This window comes from Acomys minous (assembly GCF_964271855.1).
Source record: "Acomys minous genome assembly, chromosome: 16".
NCBI classification, from domain to species: Eukaryota; Metazoa; Chordata; class Mammalia; order Rodentia; family Muridae; genus Acomys; species Acomys minous.
In genome coordinates, this window is record NC_140498.1 from 13108718 (window position 1) to 13122181 (window position 13464).

Sequence of the window (13464 nt, forward strand, 5' to 3'; positions counted from 1 at the left end):
TAACACCCTGCACAAAATTCAAGTCCAATTGTATTAAAGACCTCAACACAACACCAGGTACACTAAGTCTATTAGAAGAGAGAGTGGGGCAGAGCCTTGAATTCATTAGCACAGGAGACAATTTCCTAAAGAGAACACCAACTGCTCAGGCTCTAAGATCAACAATTAATAAGTGGGGACCTCTTGAAACTGAAAAGTTTCTGTAAGGCAAAGGACATCTTCACCAAACTTACATCTGACGTAGGTCTAATATCCAAAATATATAAAGAACTCAAAAAAATTAAACACCAAAAACAAAATAACCCAACTAAAAATGGGACACAGAGCTAAACAGAGAATTCTCAACAGAATTATTTAAGTGCACTTAAAGAAATGCTCAGCATCCTTAGTCATTGGGGAAATGCAAATCAAAACGGCTCTGAGATTCCATCTTATACCCATTAGAACGGCTAAGATCAAAACTCAAGTGACAGCACATGTTGGTAAGGATGTGGGGAAAGGGGACCACTCCTCCTTTGCTGGTGGAAGTACAAACTTGTACAATCAATCTGATGCTTTCTCAGAAAATTGAGAATAGTTCTACCTCAAGACCCAGCTATACCACTTCTGGGTATGTACCCAAAAGATGCTCCACTGTACAACAAGGACACTTGCTCAACTATGCTCATAGCAGCTTTAGTTGTAATAGCCAGAATCTGGAAACAACCTTGTTGATGTACTTTTAAACAACTATTTTTATTTTAGGTTCCTTAAATCTCTTTCTCCCCACTCTACCTGAATCCCTTCCAACACCCCAACACCAGGTAGGAGAGAAAGAAGGTTACGAGGGGGGGAGGGAAGGGGTGTAGTTTTCCTTAGCTGCTTTCTGTTGTTTAGGGTCATTGGATTCTTTGAGGCAAGTCCAATGCTGGTTTCAGGATAACTCCGACTTCTTACCATCAAACTGCATCAACAGCAACCAGGAGCCGCAAGAGAAGCATCAGCAGCCTTCTCCTTCCTCTGATCCCACAGGCTCCCTTTGATCTGGCTTTTATCCCAACTGACGAAGATCACACTCCTGCACAAGGTAGTTCACAGCTGACAAACATCACATGCCCTCTCAGGAGGCAACTATCAGCTGTGGACAAACTGGAGCATTCCCCCATATCCCACACCTGGGATTAAAACAAAAATGTGTTTACGCATAAACCAAAACTTCCACAACATTTCCCCATTTCTGTTTGGGTTTTTTAAAATGCCTTTTTTAAAAACTTGTTTTTTATAACTTGCTGATAACCCAGTATTGCCAGAATACTCATCTTCCAGTACTCCCAAATGCACCTGTTCTCGCTACTGGAGCAGCTTTGCCCTTGATGTAAGGAAACAGTAACAGCTGAGTAATTCTAGGCCCTGCATCAGCTTGCATCTCCTTCTTTACATATGCCATGATTTTAATTTATTCCTTACAATCTCCATCTATAATACCTGGATGCCCAATAAAGCCTTAAGAAGTTAATCCACTTCCTCCCGAGATTATTCCTACTGTCCCTGAAGGTAAAGGACCATAAATACCAGTGGCTATTTGTAACATTCAACCTGTGGGGATACTTCAATAGCATGTATTAAATCATCAATACATAGTTTCCTGCCAACTTGTTACCTCCTGGTTGACCAAAGAAAGATGGCTTGTATTGTTTGTTGTAGGGCCCTGAGCTAACGGCCCCTCCTTTCGTTTCCCAGGGGCAAGAGATTACCTTGTATATCTCTCTCGGATTGGCAATCCCTAGAGCAATATTTTCCCTTCCCACAGTGGCCACAGCACCCTGGAAGTCTTGGCATATCAATACTATCACAGCCAGAAGCTCCTTGTACTCTTCTATGAGTTCTATTTTCTCCAGAATTAATGTACCTGTTATTTTGAGGTCTGGAGCTTTTAATCTTACAATTCCTTTGTAAATAGCCAATTTTACCACAATTTAAGGACCGGGTGTGTTGATATCTGAGACCTCTAGCTATAGATTTTCCTGTGATATTGGCTTGATGCTCCTGAGAGCTAATATTCGTGGTCTCTCTTACCCATTCATCTAATGGGCTCCTCGTGCTTTTAATGGTCTAATTGCTCTTTTATGTTCACTATTTGCATTTTCGTATGCCATGATCAGTTTCAATGCCTGTCTGGTCTCAGAATCTGATATGGCTCTATCTAGAGCTGAACCCAATCTCTGTAAGAACCCTGTGATGGCTTCTCCAGGGCCACGTATTACCTTAGTAAATGAAGTGGTTGTTTACCAGCCTCCTCGACTATGTCCCAAGCTCTTAAGGCTGCAACATGACATTGTTCAATTACCACGTCTTCAGAGCGGGTTTGTTCCTGTACATCAGCATAACGCCCTTCACCAAGCAGTTGATCTTTAACAACATTTAACTCCCTTGTTAGATTTTGTTGGTCTATTTTTGTGGCTTCATTACTCCCTCAAGATAACCACTGTTAACTGTTGAGCAGCTTCTAACACAGCCCAGTTGCTTAACATTTGTTTAACGAAAGATGAATGCATTCCATACCATACAATAGCCTCTTTAAAATGCTTTAAAGCTAGTCTATCTCCTGGATGCCGTGCCGTCTCACCATAAGCCTCACCACCATCATTAGCAGGAATATGTTGGACAAAGCCTGGGAAAGCTATGGTGCCTGTGTAGCTCTAGAGAATTCCTCTAGCGGCACACCTCCCTCCAAAACCCTTTTAGCCTGTCCAGCTTCCTGTTCATTTGGAACCCTTTTGGCCTCTCTGGCTTCCCATTCTTTCCTGCCCCCTTCCACACACAAGTGCTCTGAACACCTGGTGCATGGAGCAGGGCAGCTCAGCAAGAATAGAGAACTCCTGGTTTTTAGTTATCACTGAATCTGAACACTTTTTTTTCTCCTTTTATCAGTGACGCTATTTGCTCCCCAAGTCCTTCCGTCTCTACCCATGAACTGTCTTGTTGTACCGCCAACTCTGAAATCTTTTCCAGAACTATAGAACTTCGTGACACTTCCAGGTTTTTGTTATCTCATTAGTCTTTCTTCCAAACTTTTTGAAAATGGAATGCAGGAAGAAGACAAAGCAAACCAGAAAATTCCCTCTGGGTACAAGGGAGGAAAGCAGCGGAAGATGTCATTTTTCTGACCCCCTGAAACAGTATCTATACACCATCAGAACCTGCAGTCTCCTCTACAGCATTAGAAGTTAAGTTACCCATTATGCCTAAGACACGTATGGGTACCTGGCTTTGAACTTTTTCAAACCTACTTTATTTGTGATTCTTTAATACTTATTCTTCCATCCCACATATCCTAGACAGAGAAAAGAGGTTAATGAGAACAGGAGAAGCAGATCTTCTTAGACTCAGTTTCTTGAGCAATTCCACTCTTTGTAGTCAGGAATTCAGCAAAGCAGCAGTTCAGCAAAGGTGGCTGCAACTGCGGTGTTCTCTGGAGTGGTTCCCTCTAGGAGCATCTTGAAGCAGAGTGATGGACAGCCAAATAATAGGAAGCAATGACAAGACCAAAAAGCCCAAACCCTTGGGTATATATATATACCCAAAAGGCAGTTCCTCTTCTAGTGGACAAACATCACCTGTTCTCTCTCAAGTCTGCTTTCCATCCCATACTTGGGATCAAAACAAAAACATATTTGCATCCACTATACAACCTACATGTCCCTCAATCGAAGAATGAATAAAGAAACCGAGGGACATTTAAATAATGGAACACTACTCGGCTATCAAAAACAAATCATGAAATTTGAAGGCAAATGGATGGAACTAGAAAAGATCATCCTGAGTGAGGTAATCCAGGCCCAGAAAGACACACACAGTGTGTACCTACTTATAAGTAGATTTTAGCCATGCAGTACAGGATAAACACACTACAATGCACAGACCCAAAGAAGATAAGTAACAAGGAGGATCCAAGGAAAAGTACTTAAGCCTCACTCGGGAGGGTAAATACAATGGCTGACAGGCAGATCAAGCTTCATGTGGGTCCCTCTGGTCAGGGGAGCGTGGGCTGTCTCTGACATGGACTCTTTTGCCAGCTTTTCGATCAGTTTCTCCTGGTGGGACTGCCTTGCCAGGCCGCAGAGGAAGAGGAAAAGCCAAGTCATGATATGACTTAATGAGCTGGGGTGGATGGGAAGGAGGGCTCCCCTTTTCTGAGGAGTAGGAGAGGAGGAGTCAGGAAGGGAGGATGGGCCTGGGAGGTGAGGAGGGATGGGGCTATGGCCAGGATGTAAAATGTCTTAATTAATTAATTTTTAAAAACCATTTGCTTTTCTGGAGACAAGCACACAAATAGAAGCTGAATTCTTATTTTCAATGAGCCACATCCTGGGTACAATAATGATAAGATGGAATATTCGGAGGAAATAGGAATTAGAACCAGCCATTCTTTGGTTCCAGGAACTGCCTCTAAAGCTATATTCAGTTCACAAAACCACTGAAGATTTTTACAACGCTTTGGATATGAATGAACAAAGGCTTCCTAGGAAATTCTCTTCAGAAGGGGCGACATTCACAGACAACAACAGCACAGCTCACACAGCCCATGCATCACCAGGAACAACAGTGTCAGCTCTATGTATTTGTGGGCAGATCATAAGCTTTCATTATTTTCATTTCTGGATTTTATTGCATTTCTATGATTTATCCACATTGTAATGTGATATTATCGCATTTTTATTGCATAGAGTTTGATCATTTGATGACACTTGGTTTTGGTTTCCTTTTCCAACAGAAGTCCTCGTGAATCCGTTTCCAGGACCATGCAATGCCTTACCCTTCCAAGCTGGAGACATTCGTGCACGATATTGGTCACACAGGAGTGACTATCTGTAGGGCAGGCTGGTGACATTGGGGTGGAATGTTGTCATTTTGGCAGCTGCATGTGCTGGATACTCTGAACCCACTGGTGGCCCTCCCCTGACCCCATGACACTGGATCCTAACAGCACTGAGTCAGCTGCCATACGTTCTGGACACAGCCTGGGGTCCGACAGAGCTTTTGTCACCCACAGTTGATGATGCAGTTGCCCCAGACCAGCAGCAACAATGAAAGACCCCCATTTGTCTCCCCTCCCTACCATCGTCCATCCAGGGCTGTACCCAAACCAAGTGTGGGAGGAATCAAGACACTGGCCCCATGTGCAGGCTAAACCCTGGGAGCCTGAGAGGGCTGAGCTCAGGGGTGCAGCCTGAGGAGCAGAAGATGTGTGGGGCCAGAGGATGGGATGGGAGCACCACCATGTGGGAAAGTGATCAAACCCCTTTAGAATCCAGAAAAGGCTCAGAACGAGTCAGCTGCAAGACGAAGAGTCTGGAGTCACCTCTGTCTTCCACCCTCTTTTAGTCCAGCTTTGACTACACAGTGCACACTTCACAGATGTCTGCAGGTTAAAGCAAGGCGTGACTTCTCCACGGGTGACTTTTGCTCAGCTGTTGGTACTATCAAAAGTTTCATCCGAGCCATTCGTTCCTGCAGATTGTTCCGGAGTTTGCATGTCACTACTTAAAATGAAACAAATACTTAAACCGAAGGCAGCTCTAAAGAGCATGGCTTGTGACAGACAGCAAAACACAGGGATGATGGGGGCGGGGCAAGACGGCACAGAGGAATGAAGCTTTAGGGTTAGCTGCCACACACTATAAGAGGGAGTGTTTACAACATAGCAGCTAAACCCTAAGCTCCCCAGTACACACCTATGAAAGATACATGTCACAGAAGCTACTGGAAGGTTATATGAACACACACACACACACACACACACACACACACACACACACACACACACGTGGAGGAGAGAGAGAATTCTCTATAGTGAACACGGTCCTGGACATCCAGTAACTGACTCATGTTGGACCAGATTGTTACTTATGATGATGATGTTCAGGCTATTGTGAATACTGACTATGATTTTTCCACTCTAGCAAAGCTGAGGAGTAAATCAGGCTGTGATTGCACTTTCTGTCAGCAACCCTGGCTCCCTTGGTTATGCTCTTCTTTAAAGTCCCAGAGGGGAATTATTAACCAAATCTGTATCCAGGAATGAGCAGAGTCCAGCCAGGGATGACGTCACTTGCCTCCTGCTCCCTGTGCACTTAACCAGCTTGTCCCTTGCCCCATGTGGCCCAGGCTGCATCTGCATCTGATGGTGAGTAGGACCTGACAGGAGAGTCTGCGGGGCACAGGGTGGTCAGAAGATGGTCAGTGCTTTCTCTATGTGGCCTGTTTTATCCTTTGTTCTTTACTGTTTTATTTATTATTGGGAGGAAAGAATTTCTGCCACCGCCGCCGCCTCCTCCTCCTCTTCCTCCTCCTTGATTCAAGATAGGAATTCTTTCTGTAGCCCTAGCTGTCCTGCAATGTGCACTGTAGAGCAGGCTGGCCTCGAACTCGGAAATCTATATGCCTCTCCCTCCCTGGTGCTGGCATTAAAAGTGTCACTACTACACCCAGCATCTTCCTAAAACTTCTCTTTAATATTTCCTTCCTGAGATTTTTTTTCCCCAACTAGTAAGTGAAGTAATGGTTTACACACACACACACACACACACACACACACACACACACACACACACACACACCAGACTTGCCTTGATTTCATTGCTGATCTCTCTGCTTCTCACAAGTGCAACAACTGTGGTAGGCATCTGCCACCACACCCATGCTTCCTTCTGCATGTTTAAGTATTCATACGACAATGCATTAGTTTCCCAAAACTCTTTCTTTGTGGCTTAAGTATGAGAAATTTTTAAGGGTCATAATAATGCAAAAATAACTGTTTAATCTTATTCATGTCTTATCATAAAAACAGAGAGTAGGTGATCCAACTGTACCCAAACTGTACATTCCTGGGGAAGTGGTCCTTCCCACAGACCCCGGCACTCTGTGCCTTATTCATAGGTTAAGCACTGATACTGTCAGTTTTTGTGTGATGTGAGGCCGATGCCCCTGAGACCCTGAGCTTCTCCTCCTGTAAAAGAAGAAAACATTGTTCTCCTATGGAAGGACCAGGGAGGCTCAGGGATGCTGCTGGCTTGGGATGATGCTCTGTCCTTTCTCTACCTTCACTGTTAGTGATACAAAGTGTTAACAATGCACCAAGCTGCTCCCATGAAATCAAATAGCACAGCATGGGTAAGGGCAAGCCGGCTGCTAGTCCCATGCCTTGTGCAGACACCACGTTCCTGGCCTCACTGCTGCCCGGGGACCTTCATGCTGTTGGCCCTCATTTAACAGAGTGCATTGCCCTTTCCAGCACCTCTCCTGCCCCTCACCTGCCTCCAGGCCTCCAATCACCCCTCAAACAGTGTTCAGGGCGTCTTACAGAAGTTGGCTCCCTCCTTAGTCTTTGTTCACTGTGTCCCCCCAAAACTGGGTCAGTACATAAATATAAGGCAAACTTTGGAAAGTTTTAATTTTTAACGGGTATAAGTTTCCATTCACAAATATGCCATAGTAAAATGGAAATCTATCCTATTTCTTCCGCTTAGTCTATTTCCTGTCTTTATCTCTACCCGTTTCCTCCCATTGGTCTCAGATTTGTCAGGCATTTATATGAAGGCATCAAGAAGCTTGCTGTGTCCTCTGCTCCATCAGCAGCTCGGGCAGAACATGGTGCTATAAGGACTCCAGGATCAGGTTTGCTTTGAGTTTTTATCTTGACGTAGATATAAAATGCCCTGAGACATCTGATTGCTGTGTCTACAGCGCCTCCCTTGACACCAGAAAGAGGCGATTTCATTTCCTTCCAATTGCTTCAAGCTTTGAAAATGATCTACTAGTTAAGAAAAAAAAATATTTTTTAAAATCTCCTCTCTTTAAAAGTACATGTAGAAAGGGACTCACTGAGCCTTACCAGAAAGACTAGACACAGTCTGTCTGTTGCTATTTCTTACTATGTTGTTTCTATGTGAACCTTCACATGCAATTCACATTTATGCAGTAGTTTCCCATGATATATAGACATGACCCTTGTTTAATGCAATCAAGGCTAACGTGTCCCTGGTTTCCTGTCAGCGTCTATCGCAGAGGCAGGCTGTGAGCATGGAGTGGAGGGAGCGGTGAATTACTATCAGGAACATCTCAGGGCTGTGTTCTCTCTGCTTCTCAGACTCCATGAAGAAGTGGCTGGCAGTCCACGGAGTCGCTGCTGCCACAGCCTGGCCTGGCAGCCAGCGGTGACAGCTGCCTCCTCTGCCTCCTTCAGATCCTTATAGCAAAGGGTGGACCCTGTGAGGAGAGGAATGTGGAGAAGCAGAGACCAGAACACAGTGAGTCCTCCCCCTAACTCTGTCCAACCAGCCTTAGATAAGCAAATGTGTTACATGTATTTTTTTGCCTATCTTTTCATATGAACATAGTTATATTAATGTATATTTAAAGAGTGTTTATTTATCAAAACAAACATATGTACAAATCTCAAAGTCAATTGTCCCGCCCTGCAGGGCAAGTTGAGCAAGGTCCCTGAAAGAGGGCGTGGGGACTGAGGGGGCAGAGACATGAAGAACGGAGCCAAGACATGGCCAGATCAAGGCTCAACTTTATTCAAGCCAGCATGGCTTATATAGCAAAACACCACAAGCTCTTACACCTGTGTTTGGAACAGTGCTAGTTTTGTGAAAAACAACTTCTGCCTCAACTGTCAGCCACAGCTGTAAGCACAGGGATTTCTCCTAGCATGGCTCTCCACAGTCAATGCACTGTATGCATTGCTCAACTAAGATCTTTTACCATATTATTTTAAAAACCAGATTCTTCAATGTGCATCTCATAATGTGTTAATATTAGGAGCAGATGTGTAGTCACTAATTTTCTTGTTGGCATGTTTGTTTTATTCTTGTTTGCATTTCACTATTAGTGTTTGTTTGTTTTGGTTGGTAATTCATTATTTTTGTTAGCAAAAAAAAATCATCCTGTAAACTTCAAATACTGGTTCTTAGAGGACATAATTTGTCATCAGGAAAGGTCACTACCATAACTGTGATAGGGTTTGATCTGAGGTGTGGTGGCTCTAACCACAGATGTGAATTTTTACTTTATAAATTATTGAATTATAGGTAGATTGTCATCCTCAGATCCACAAGCCCAGGGAAATTTCTTAGCACAGTAGGTTTGCGCACATATCCCTGGGCACTCACTAACCCCAAAGCTTCTTGGTTGCCTAGGAAACACCCATGGACATCACCCCCTGGATGAGCAACTACACTGGCCTGTCAGATTTCACCCTGGTGGGATTCTTCAGTCAAGCCAAAAACCCTGCCCTGCTTGCTGTGGTCATATTTGTGATTTTCCTGATGGCCTTGTCAGGGAATGCCCTCCTGATCCTTCTGATACTCTCTGACACACACCTCCACACTCCCATGTACTTTTTCATCAGCCAGCTGTCCCTCATGGACATGATGTACATTTCTGTCACTGTGCCCAAGATGCTCATGGACCAGGTCCTGGGGAGCCACAAGATCTCAACTGCTGCCTGTGGGATGCAGATGTTCCTCTACCTGACACTTGCAGGTTCAGAATCTTTTCTTCTGGCTGCCATGTCTTATGACCGCTATGTGGCCATCTGTCACCCACTCCGTTATCCTGTCCTCATGAACCGTAGAGTGTGTCTCCTCCTGACATCTGCCTGTTGGTTCCTGGGATCCTTGGATGGCTTCATATTTGCTCCTGTCACCATGACCTTCCCCTTCTGTGGGTCCCGGGAGATCCACCACTTCTTCTGTGAGGTCCCCGCTGTGAGGAAGCTGTCCTGCTCAGACACCTGGCTCTCTGAGACCCTCATGTACCTGTGCTGTGTGCTCATGCTCCTCATCCCTGTGACGGTCATCTCCAGCTCCTACTCATCCATCCTCCTCACTGTCCTCAGGATGAACTCGGCAGAGGGCAGGAAGAAGGCCTTGGCCACCTGCTCCTCCCACATGACTGTGGTCATCCTGTTCTTTGGGGCTGCTGTCTACACCTACATGCTCCCTGCTTCCTTCCACACCCCTAAGAAGGACATGGTGGTGTCTGTGTTTTACACAATACTCACTCCTTTTTTAAACCCACTAATCTATAGTCTTAGGAGTAAGATTGTCACAGAGGTTATAAAGAAATATTTGGGTGTAAAATCCCTCTCCAAAGAAACAGTGAAATAATTTGGAAGGGAATCATGCCTTTTCCTGGTCTCTAGACATCTGTTGCTCCTGGCCACATGCTGACATCACTCCTCATCTGTCTCTCTCTCATCTCATGGTCAACATTCATGGATAATTATTTATCTATTCTGAAATTGTGATTTTTTTAATTTTCAATACAGGATCTCTCTGTGTAGCCCTAGCTATCCTGGACTCACTTGGTAGACCAGGCTGGCCTTGAGCTCACAGAGATCCACCTGCCTCTGCCTCTTGAGTGCTGAGATTAAAGACGTGCGCCTCTACACCCCGATTTGATATGCTTCTTATTCATCCAAAACATTTGTTCTGTCAATGTTACACTTTTTGAAGTTGATAGTAACCATTTAATTTTTGTGTAAAAATAGTCTTACTAAGCAAATATTGTGTCACATTGAGCAATAAACGGTCATGAATTAGTGAATTGACAGTCACATTGTTGACACCTTTAAAAGAGGTGAAATGACATAATTGGCATATTGAATCAATTCTTTTATTTTCTTGATATTTTGTGTAAATTTGAAATTATTTAAAAATAAAGAGCAAGGTACAGTTTTCTCCATTCAGCTCTTCTATTATGACATAGTTTTTTTTAAAAAAAATGGTTAAAAGATATTTAAATCTGGATAATTCAAGTGGCCCTGAGGGTTTCAAATTGTCAGTGTAGCTGTGTTTGCATATAAATATACCCTCAAAACCAAACACAGCTCTCACTTCAGAGGGAATAAGGTTTGGCCTATTCTATAAGTGAGTGACCATGGTTCAGGAACATGGACTCAGATTTTGCCCAAAGTGTAGCAGATATAAACATGTTTTTGTTTTGATCCCAAGTATGGGATGGGGAACAGACTTGTGAGAGAGCAGGTGATGTTTATCAACTTGGAGGTCCAACCACCTCACGTGGGACCTTGGTTTTTGTCGGCTGAAAAATATCCTAGTACAGTACTCTGAGAGGGCATATGTACATAAGCCCCAAAGGGGAGGCGGGAGATTTTTGGGTCTTGGTATTGTTTGGCAGTTCATAGCTCCACTTTGAGATGCTCCTAGAGAGAACCACTCCAGCGAAGGCTTTGAGGCTCTGAGTCCTGGCTGCTGTTCCAGGTTCCAGTAGCAACTTTGGTGGAATTGCTGGTCTGCTGAAATCCTGCCAACTACACCAGGGGGATTGCTCCCAGAAACTGAATTCAACATGGTCTATTTCTCCCGTTCCCATAAATTTCCTTTCTCTCCTATCTAAGGTAGGTGGGTGGGAAGGGAGGTATAAGCATTTAAATAACTCCAAATAAAGTAGGTTTGGAAAAGGTAAAGCCTACACCAAAGACATGATCCAAAGGCTCAAGGAAAGTTACAAAATATGGACAAATCATAGGTCACAGCTCAAGGCCTATTTTTCAGCTACACTTGTTAAAACATAAGGATTCAGGTTGTAGCCAAATATCAAAGTCTCAGCCACGGTTCTCAGAAGCTGTCTGGTGATATGGAATGCTTTTAGTGTGGGGGAAGCTAGCATCCGGACAAGCCAATGCATTCCAAAAGGTTTCACCTGATAGTCACAGGGATGCTGGCCCAGAAACCAAAGTGGACAGTGAATGGCTCCTAAAGACATTGTAGATAGATGAGCGTTGATGCTGAGAATAGCATATTTGAAAGGCCAGGTGTGATGCCACACCCTTTTAATCCCAGCACTCAGGAGACAGAGGCAGGTGGATCTCTGTGAGTTGAGGCCAGCCTTGTCTATATTGGGTGCTCTAGGGCTACACACACACACACACACACACACACACACACACACACACAGAGAGAGAGGGGGGGGGAGGGAGGTTCGATTTCAGAAAAACAAAAACAAAGCTAAACAGAAGAATGTCAAATTTGAGAAACTGTTTTTCTTTTTTCAATCAATGATGTTCATACACTTGTATACTGTCTGCTGTTAGTCCCTTGTATCCCATAGGCAATTACATTTCTACCTATGTCTCATCTATGTGCACGTGATTCTGTATACAATTTAGGGACCACAAATGACTGAAAACATGTGATATTTCTCTTTCAGAGACTGAATTAATTCACTTGGTGTGATTGTCTCCAGTTGTGCCCATTTTTTTTCTGTGAGTAACATTTGTTTCTATTTATGGCTGAAATAAAATCTCATTGTTTATACACATTTTCTTCATCCATCCCTCTGTTGGGGACCTAGGTTGGTCCCATAACTACTTAGCCTTTGTGAGCAGTGCTACATCAGGCACTGAAGTGCACTCACTGCCGTGATTCACCAGGAATCCTTCAGGTAACTGTGAGAAACGGCACGCAGCTGGTCACATGGCGGATCTACTTTTTGCTCTGTTCTCTCTCTCTCTCTCTCTCTCTCTCTCTCTCTCTCTCTCTCTCTCTCTCTGTGTGTGTGTGTGTGTGTGTGTGTGTGTGTGTATGTGTGTGTGTTTAAAAGTCTCGGTACTACACTGGAATCCCAAACACTCAGTGAGGTTAGAGGCTGGCCAATTAAGACTTTCTACTGGTTGAAACCCAGCCGTCTTCTCTGCTAAGTAATACTCCACAGCAATGGAATCTCACTGTTGTGCTGACTTCCTTTCTTTCTGAGAGTTAGTAAGATTGAACACTTTTTTCATGCTCATTGGCCACTTGATATCATCTTTTGAGGACCGTTTGTCTATTTAATTAGGCCATTTTCTAAACTACATTGTTCCATTTCCTATTTGTTTAATTTTTTGTGTGTTCTATGCGCTAACCTTCACTCAGATGAATAGCTACCAAGTCTTCCTCCCATTCCGCCGTCTTTTCATTCAAGCACTTCCTTTGCCATAAAGAACCTCCTGCTCCTGCAGGCTACCAAGATCCCACCTGAGGGTTGCAGGCATTTTTTTCCTGGCCAACTGGAATCTTAGTCACACGTCCCGGCCTATGCCTGTGTCTCATGGTGTTTTCTCTGCTTCTTCCTGTTTCAGAGCCTTGGGGCTCAGTCAGACTTTGGGCAAGAGATGGGTCTAATTTCATTCCTGTTTGTCGCTATCCAGTGTTCTCAGCATGAGCTGTTGGTGGAATCATCTTTTCTCCATCGTGTGGTGGCCAGGGCTCTGTGGGTTCATACCTGAGTCGTCTGTTCCACGTCACTGACCTGTATGTCTCCTTTTGTGCCCACACCATGCAGCTTCTGTTACTGTGGTTTAACATGACGTCAGGAATGCTGATACGTTTGCCATTTTCCTTTGCTTCAGTTTCATGTGGCTATCTTTTGTTTGTTTATTGGTTTGTTTGCTTGGTTCTTTGGTTGTTTCTGGGT

At 44.1% G+C, this 13464-nt stretch overlaps 1 pseudogene across 1 annotated transcript; it reads left to right on the forward strand.

Annotated features, from left to right (window-relative positions):
* Window positions 1–9191: 9191 nt before the first annotated feature.
* LOC311586067 (olfactory receptor 2T29-like) lies at window positions 9192–10149 on the forward strand (annotated as a pseudogene). The gene has a single exon. The product of its transcript is annotated as an olfactory receptor 2T29-like (transcript).
* Window positions 10150–13464: the final 3315 nt, after the last annotated feature.